At 35.7% G+C, this 10,078-nt stretch overlaps 1 pseudogene; it reads right to left on the bottom strand.

The window, feature by feature from the left end:
- Window positions 1–735: 735 nt before the first annotated feature.
- On the bottom strand, window positions 736–1,255 carry LOC119534442 (annotated as a pseudogene).
- Between the last annotated feature and the right edge of the window lie 8,823 nt (window positions 1,256–10,078).

Here is a 10,078-nt window from a genome sequence, read left to right as displayed (position 1 = left end):
CCATTCATTTGTCAGGCCCTCTTGGTTAAGTTGCTCCCGGAAGTGCAAACACTAAAATAACTGTAAGGCTTTTGTGTCTGGAGACAGTAAAGACATGTGCTTCTGTACAATGTAGATTTTCAAAATGGAGGTTTTCTCTAATGTCACAAAATTAGATATATAGATAGACATGAAAATCCATCAGAATTCAATGGCTGAGCAAACTTGATGCATACTGGTATGAATGTGAGAGATGTAAACAAAGTGAACAGGCAAATAACTACATAGGCCTTACTTTCAATGTTTGAAATGACTGAAGGAATAAGCCACATAAGGTCTAGAGTGTTAATAGTTCCTGGGATTTTAAGTTCTGTATGATACTAAAAATATAATACAAGTATTGTGCTGGGTATTTTGGCACCTAATCTCTTGAAATTTCTTATGTAAGATTCTGGAATGGGAAGAGATTTAAAAAAGACTTATAACTCTATACTGCATGATTTCAGTAAAGGTCAACTGATACAAATGATAAGCCCATTTTAAATGCTGACCAGCAAGAATCTTTTGCTAAGTGTCCAAATAGGTTGATTGTAGCCCAAACAAAGAGGTTGCAATTCTCTCAAACTTGTAGCAGGGTAAAACTGCTTTTTAATACTCTCACGGAAGCTTCATTAGACTTATTCACCAACATGTTGGCTAATATGTATGACAAATTAGATTCTTTTTCTCTCAAGTTCCACATCAGGCACCCCAGTTTTATTGAATGCAACAGCTGATTGTGTGACCATTGGAGTCTTTGAAGTGCAGCTGTATTTTAGGATGATACGTCTCCAAATACAAAAGTTGCTTGCTGTTAAAAGCTCCAAGCCATTTTTGTGTTATGAACTGTACTGCATCTTCATATTTCATTCCACCTTCAATCAATGCTAGGGCAACAAGCACTGAGCTCTCTCAAGACCTGCAACACAGTGAACAACAATATTGCATCCAGGTTCTTCACAAAACTTAATTTTTACAAGACTTAACCAATCATCAACAATCTGGTTGGATGATGGTGCACCACCATCAAAAGGCCAATCATGAACGTGGATGCCTTCTTTCATCACAAGAGCAGTGTGGTAATTTGCTTCACATACTCTTACTATTGTGGAAACTCCATACTTCTTAAGTTCCTCTATAAATTTGCGTAAGGTTGCATTGGTTGGATTGTGTGCTATAGAAATCTCATGTTCTTGTATGTGACTTCTACAAGAGCTGGGCAGTTCATTTGAGCCATACTAATTTAGTTAAAAAACTCTAAAAAGGGTTATGAAAGAATTTTAAAAATTGAATACAGAAATGATGTAAAGAAACTGGAGTCTACTACAATATACTCCATTTGAAATTCTCATTGCTTGGGGTATGAAGTTGGGAGTAATGGGAAATGAAATGAACCTCCGGACAAAGAAGCAGCGATTCTTCAATCCAGTAATACTGAGGCAATATGAAGTGCCCTGAGGTTTACCCCATTCAGTCAGAACTCTTGTAAAATGCTCTGCAGGTTTAAATTCAACACTTCTGTATCCAAGTTAACCACTCTTATGGGGGTTTCTTGGTGGACTATAGTGAGTTTCTACAGTTCACTTGTCTACATAAGAGGTTGTGCTGTGCCCTTCAGTAATCTCCACTGCCCTCCATAAATGTGTGACCAAGAACATCACAGAAAGCAATATGTTTACTCATGGAAGATTGTGGCTTAATCATACAGCCGATCCTGAGGCTGCAGCTGCAGGGCAGGGGGCGGCGGTGGTCATTGCGGGGAGGCGGCGGTGTCACCAGGCTCCACCACCAGGCTCTACCACGCAGTGCGCGGCTCCAAAGAGCCTGCCCGCAACCCAGGGAGCCAATTCGCGTTCCGAGGCCTGCAGGTTTTTTGTTTTTTTTAAACCCTAAACTGAAGAAAAATTTCTGCTGTACATTTAACAAAAGATTAATGCCTTAAATATGTAAAATGGCGCATCCAAATTCCTAAGAGAAGCAATAGTTTAGGCTCCAACAAATGAGACTTGAGTGGACGTTTTCACAAAGAGGAAATAAAATTCCTTGATAGAGACACTGCGGAAGGTATAATTTACAGACTTTTAATAGTCTCTTTGTTCTTTTCTTGTTTTTAAATTTTGAGCAATCAAGTATTTACCTCTCTCAGAAAATTCCCAAAGGTTTTACCACATTGCTATTTAAAGGACCTCTTTAAAATTTGTAGTGCATCTCAGTCCATGCAAAGAAAATGCAAAAAAGTAAGAGGTAGGTCACTGGATTAAAAATACCAAAGACAACATTCCTCTTATTCTTATTTTTATTATTATGCAACTATGTAATAACGTAATTCGCAGAAAGTCCAATATTCTGTGTATATATTGGGTCTGATTTGCTCAATTTCTAGGTTATTTTATGGCAGTAAATTTACCCATTTCATGAGCATTATTAATGTTTTGAGGCCATATTTTCCTGCATTATGTAATTTATTTAAATGGGTCTATGTTTCATTTTAAAACAATAACTAAGAACTTTTATTTTTTTTTTTCTAATTCTGAATTTATTTCACAAATATTTATTGAGTGGTCTTTGTGAACTATTCTCTAAGAGACTGAGGACACAGTAATAAGCAAGAGACCAAAAAACAAAGTCCCTGACTTCATTAAGCTTACCTTTTAGTTGAGGCTGTATGGTAGTGCATTACCCAAAGGTGCCTGGTTGAGGAGTTGAGTGGGGTAGTGAAGTTCATCCTGCACTCTGCTCCCATCCATGCCTTTTTCTTTGCACAAAGGTGGCTGTTAACCAACCCTGTGTTCGGGGTAGGATGGGTGTGTCTGTGCACACGCATGCACTTGAATCTTTTTCTAATTTACACCAATGTGCCAAAGGTGTGGTCCTAATTCTACTGGGGGAAGACAGATAATAAATAAGTTACATAAATAAAAATATAGAGTATGTTTGATGATGATATGTGCTTCAGGAAAAATAAAGTAAGAAAGGGAAATAGGGAGTATGGACAGGGAAGGCCTCCAAGGAGGCATTTTAGTAAAGTGAGAAAGAGATGAGAAAGCAAGACATGCAGACAACCAGGAAAAGTGTCCCAGTAGAGGGGAAAATCAAGTGGAAAGACACTGAGGTCAGACCAAGATTTACATCCAGAGAGCAGACCAGCTTGGCTGGAGCGGATGGAATGAGATAAATAATGGGAGGTGAGGTCAGAGAGCTTGAGCAGAGGGTGAGATGTGGGGAAGTGAGTGGGCCAAGATTGTCTAGGGCCTAGTAGGCTAATGTAAAGAATTTGGTTTTTACTTAGAGTGAGCTGAGAAGTCTTGGAGAATCTGATTTATGTTTTAACAGACTAATATTTTGACAGACTAACTGTGGCTACAATGTTGAAAATAGACTGAAGGGGGACAAGAGTGTAATCAGGGAAACTAGTTAGGGGGCTATTGTAACAATCCAGGTGAGAGATGATGGTGGTATAGGCAAGGGTGGTAGGAGTGAAGTTGGGGGAAATATAGGATTCTCAATGTATTCTAAAAGTGAAGCCAATAGAACTTGATGGTAGATTGGATGTGGGGTCTAAAGAGAGGAAAAAAGTCAAGGATGTTGCCAAGGTTTTAGGCCTGACCAGTGGGAGAATATTGTGTCAACACTAGACCATGGAAAGGGGAAAGATCATGAGTTCAGTTTTGGGAATGTTATATTAGAGATGGCAAATGGGGAGTCAGATACGAGGCTGGGGCTCAGGAGAGAGGTCTGTCCTAGAGATACTAATTTGGGAGTTATTGGCATAAAAAAATATTTAAGCCATGACATCACCAATTGAGTGAGAGTAGTTAGAAAAGAGAACTCCAATGACTGAGATTCACTGTTTGGTGGTGAGGGAGATGAGTAGGAAATTACAAAGAAAACTAAGAAGATGCCACTAATGATTTAAAAGAAAAACTGGGACAGTTCAATGTTCTGGAAGCCAAATGGAAGGAATATGTCAAGGAAAAGGGAGTAACCAGCAGTGACAAATGCTTTGGGGTGATAAAGTAGGATTAGAAATTAGTTCCTTGGTAACTCTTTTGGTGGGGATTGGTTCAGAGAATGGGAGAGCAGAAACTGGAGACAAGGATAGACAACTCTTATGAGAAGTTTTGATTTAAAATGAAGGAGAGACATGGGTATGGCTGGAGGAGAGAAGGGGATGTTTTAAGATGGAAAATAAAAAAAAATGGTGTGTGTGTGTGTGTGTGTGTGTGTGTGTGTATATATATATATATATATATATATATATATGCTTAGGGGAAATATCTGGTAGAAAGAAAAAGATTGATATTGAAGCTTAGAGAGGGGAAATTGGTGGAGCAACTCCACTGGGTTGGCATGAAGGGTTAAGCTATAGTGCATAAATGGTGGAATTGGCTTTTGCTAAAAGAATGAACAGCTTATCCACAATAGAAGAAGGGCACTATAGATGGGCCCAAATGCAGGAAAGTGGATACATGTCATGGAGGGCTTCTTCAAAAGAAACAGAAGATATAAGTGAAAAAAGAAGCAGGATGTGGAACTGAGAGAGGATTAAGAAGGGAAATTTGGGAAAAGAAGAAAAGGCATGAAGAAAATGGGGCAAACAGAAAGCACATGACAAGAAGGTGGAAATAAATTTAAATATGTCATTTATTTATTCCATTTATGAATGGAATAAACTCTCCACTTAAAAGGCAAAATTTTCAGGCCAGATTAAGACACATACAGATTTTGCTATTTACAAGAATCAGATCTAAAACTCAAGGAAACAGAAAAACTGAAAATCAAGGTACAGAAGAGGTACTAGGAAAATTCCAACTGGAAGAAACGTGGTGTAAGTATATTACTATCAAATAAAATATCATTATTGGAGCTAAAGAGGGCAACCAGATAAGGATAAAATATTTAGTCCACCAAAAAGATAAAATAATTCTAAATTTGCATGCATCTGATAACACAGTCTCAAAATGTTTGAAATAAAATATGATGGAACAATAAGTAGATTAAAAATATCTACCACTAAGTAGGCGATTTTAACAAATTTTTTGACATTGATATGTTAAACAGACCCAAAATCAGTGAAGATTTTGAACTGCATTATTTATGAACTTAAACAACGGATAGATAGAGCACATCAAACCCTTAAATTAGAAAATACATATTCTATTCACATTTACAGGGAACATTTACAAAAATTAAAGGTAGGATGAAGTATTGGTATCTTATAGTCCACATTCTCTGAATAAACCAATTTAAATTAAAAATCAATATAAAAAATATAAAAAATTTCCATTGTGTCTAGAAATTAAAAATAACAAACAAATCAAATCATACTTATAATACCCCTGTATCAGAGAAGAAATGATGATGGAAAACAGAGAATATCTAGAATTGAACAATATGGAAAATAATAAAAATTTGTGAATTGTATTTCAAGAGACATTTATAGCCTTATATTCTTAAACTAAAAATTAATGACCTAAACCTCCAAACTTAAGAAGTAAAAAAATGAAAAGAACAGCAAAATAAACCTAAAGAAGAGAGAAGATTAAAAATAATAAACATAAAAGCAAAAATAAATGAAATGGATAGAGGATTTAAAAAAAAGGAAAACCAGATATCATTCTTGGAAAGACTAGTGTGCTGGTTTGGGTGTATTGTGTCCCCAAAATGCCATGTTCTTTAGTGCAATCTTGTGGGGGCAGACGTATTAGTGTTCATTAGGTTGGAATTGTTGGATTAGGTTGTTTCCAAGGAAATGTGACCCACCCAACTGTGGGTAATACCTTTGATTAGATTGTTGCTATGGAGGTGTGGCTCCACCCATTCAACATGGGTCTTGATTTAATCACTGGAATACTTTAAAAGAGAGCTACACAGGCCCAGACCAGACACTCGCTGACACTGTTGCTTAGACATGCTTGGAGTTGGGGATCCCTGATGTTGGCTGCAGCAAAGAGAGACATTTTGGAGATGATCATTGGAAGCAGACTTTTGCTACTCCAGAGTTTGCCTGGGAGAAACTTAGAGAACACCCCCAGACACCTAGATAGAAATGTCCTGGGAGAAAGCCATTTTGAAACCAGAACCCTGGAGAAGATGCCAGCCACATGCCTGTGCCTTCCCAGATGACAGAGGTTTTCTGGATGCCATAGGTATTCTTCAGTGAAGGTACCCTCTGTTGATGCCTTAACTTGGACACTTTATGGCCTTAAGACTGTAACTTTGTAACCAAATAAATCCCCTGTATAAAAACCAATCAATTTCTGGTATTTTGCATAACGGCAGCATTAGCAAACTGGAACAACTAGTAAAATAGATGAAACTTTAGCAAGTTTAATCAAGAAAAAAGAAAGTCAAAGAAAATTTTTGTAATAAAACAGTGGATATAAGTATAGATATTGTATGGGTTAAATCAACAAAAAGAAAATATTAAGAATAACATTTGGTCCACAAATTTGAAAACATGGATAAAGTAGATTAAACTCAAGAAAAGCATAATTTACCAAAGTTGACTCAAGGAAAAAAGAAAAAAACAACAAAAACCTGAGTAATTAAAATCATTCCCAGAAGGAAAAATAAAAACAACAAACAAAATAAGGGCCAGGTGGCTTTACTGGTGAGTTACACCAAACATTCAAGGAACAGAGCAATCCAATATAGTACACAGTCTTCCAGAAAACAGAATGAGAGAGAATGTTCCTTTACTCATTTTATGAGGCCAGCATAACCTTGCCTACAAAATAAGACAAAATACTATAGTTTTATTTTTTGAACATAGATGTAGAAATCCAAAACCAAATGTTAGAAAATGAAATCTAGCAAAGTAATATAAAACAGCAATACATAATGGGTAAATTAGGAGTATTCCAGGAATGCTAGATGATTTAACATTAGAAAGTCTATTAGTATAATTCATTACACTAACAGTTTAAAGGAGAAAATCATATGATTGTCTTAACAGACACAGAAAAGCATGTGATGAAATTCTATTTCTGTTCATGATAAAAACTAGTAAACTAGGAATTAAAGGGAACTTTCTTAATCTACTATTGTATCTGAAAAAATTCCTATAACAGACTTCACACTTCCTGATGTAATGTTGAAAGCTTGTCCTTAAATAAGGAACAGGACTAGGATACCCTTTATCATCATCACTCTTCAACATTTTACGTGAAGTCCTAGCTAGTATAGTAAGAAAAGGAAAAGACATAAAAGGTAAAATGATTGAAAACTCAGTAACAAAATTGTCATTATTCATAGATGAAATGATGTTACACAGAAAATCTGATAGTCCACAGATAAATTATTATATTTGATAAAAAAGTTTATCAAAATTGCTGGATAGAAACATCAAAATATAAAAGTCAATTGCATATAGCAGCAAGGAGCAGTTTAATAATGCAATTAAAAAATACCATTCATCATAGCAACCAAAAGTACCCAGCACCCACTAATAGCACTAACTAAAGATTTGTAAGCTCTTTATGGAGAAAAGTATAAACCATATTGAAAAAAAAACCACTGAAGAATATCCAAATGCATGTTGGATAGAAAGACTAGGTATTGTAAAGAAGTGATTTTCTCCCAATATATCCGTAATTCAGTTCAGTTCCAATCAAAATCCCAACAGAATTTTTTTGTGGGACTAGACACATTAATTTTAAAATTGATAATGGAAAGAAAGAAATCAAGAGTAGTCATGACATTCCCAGAGAAAAATAATATAGGGTGATTTATCCTCCCAGATATCAAGGCTAATTATAAAGCTGTAAGAATTGTATAGCACAGGGTTACATGAATAGATGAAGGGAATAGAATAGAAGGGCACAAAAACTGACCCAGGCATAGAGAGGAAAAAAAAAATGATTTATGACAGGGCAGGCCTTATAGGTCAGTGGGAAGGAAGAACTATTATTTGTCTCTGTGGAAAAAAAATAAAATTGTACTTTACTCCAAAAATTCAATTCCAGGAAAATGAAAGTCATGAATCTAAAAAGGAAAATGTTACAACTTTTAGAAGAAAATTTTAAAGAGGAAAACAGAAAAATATTTCTGTGACATTTGAGTAAGGATAGATCTGTTAAATAAGAGATACACAAATGTGAACCAGAAAAGGAAAATTTTATCCACTTGATATTAAAACTTTTTATAATCAAAAGAAACCATAAACAGATTGAAAAGACTAGTAGCTGCAAACTGGGAAAAGATATTGTCTACATATATACACAAAAGATTAGTATCCAGAAGTAAAAAGTCCTATTTTAATTAGAAAAAAACAATAACTCGAGGGAAAAGACGTGTGTACTATGCAGCCTAGCAATACGATTCCTGTTATGTGCCTCAACTATTTCTGTCTCAGGACCTCTTTACACTCTTAAAATGATTGGACATCCCCAAAGAGCTTGGGTTTATGTGGGTTATATCTCATTATTTATTTTAGAAATTAAAACTGAGAAATTGAAAAAATACTTATTTCGTTTCAAAATGACAAAATTGTCCAATTACATGTAAACATAGATAACGTATTTTTGAAAAATATCTGATTTTTCAGAATGATTGGAAAGGTTGGGGCAGCCACTCCAGCAGGCCTGGAAGACAAGGCATTGTTCCACAGATGACTCCTAGACCTGGAATCTAAATCTAATGGTGTTTGCCTTGCTGGGTTTTGGACTTGGTTGAAACCGGTGACTCCTTTTTTCCCTTCCAAATTCCCTCTTCTGAAATGGAAATGTCTATCCCCTGCCTGTCCCACCACTGTATTTTGGAATCAGATAATTTGTTTTTTAGGTTTCACAGGATATAGATGGAGAGGTATTTTACCCAGGATGGCTCACACCCATAACTGATTTTGATGAGACCTTGGACTTAGAGTAGTTACTGAAATGATTTAAGGCTTTTGGATATTGGGATGTGGTGAATGTATTTTACATGTAAGAACATGTCTTTTGGAGGTCCAAAGGGCAGACTATGGTAGATGGAATTATGTACCCCAACAAAAGACATGTTCTTAATCTTAATCCACATTCCTTTGGGTATGAACCCATTTCTAAATAGGACTCTTTGAAGATGGACTGATTTGTCCATAAAGTCTTCTAAGATCCTATATAGGAGTGGCCCAACTGAATCAAAGTGGGCCTGGATTCTTTATAAGCAAAAGGAATTGGGGCCCAGTCAGTCATAAAAAGCTACAGGAAAAATGCCAGAAGTCAGCAGAAACCAGAAGTGCAGACAAAATGAGAGAGAGCTCACCATGTGACAGAAGGCAGAGATCCAATCCAAGGAACCCCTAAAATTGAGGCAAGCTAGCACCAGACACTACAGGCTTCAGGGAGAAAGCTTGGTCTTGCTGAGGTCTTGAATTTGGACTTCTAGCCTCTAAAATCACCATAAAAATTCCTGACATTAAGCCAATCAGTGTGTGGTATTTGTCATAGCAGCCTGGAAATAAGATTAAAAAGTGAAGAGGGACTTGTTTTATATTTTTGCAAATTTTTAAAATGTCTGACTTAATAGAACATATCCAAATTCACGTCTCTTTCTACATTCAATCTGTTGCAAATTACATCACATAGCTTTTGGAAAACTTTCACTGTAAATTTGTAAGAGAATGTAAGTGAAAATTGCAAATAATATCTTAGTATTATTTTGAGAAGAGTTTTGACTTCACAGATCCCCTGAAAGGGTTTCCCAGGAGTCCTCAGGGGTTCCAGTATCATACATTGAGAACCATTGACCTAGAAAACTACCTACTTTTGTGCAGCAGGAAACATGTACAAGCATGTTCATAACTTCATTATCTGTAATATAAAAAAAAAAAACAAAACTCACAAATCTAATTCAGGGATTTCTAGCTGGAATGAAATTTATTAAGTACATATTGATTTTATTATACCCCCCAATTATTTTGTACCCATCACATTCCAAATTGTACTTTAACTTTTTGCTGGAAAGACATTCAAATTCAATAATAATCAATACCTTTTAAGTATTGTTGAACACTTGATAAAATAATGATTTCTATGCCTGTGTCCATATATTCCAGAAAGTGATATTTTATAATTTG

Source organism: Choloepus didactylus, chromosome 5 (genome assembly GCF_015220235.1).
Source record: "Choloepus didactylus isolate mChoDid1 chromosome 5, mChoDid1.pri, whole genome shotgun sequence".
In the NCBI taxonomy this organism is placed as follows: domain Eukaryota; kingdom Metazoa; phylum Chordata; class Mammalia; order Pilosa; family Megalonychidae; genus Choloepus; species Choloepus didactylus.
The sequence above is the reverse complement of the archived record's forward strand: the minus strand, read 5'-3'. Positions and strand labels throughout refer to the sequence as shown.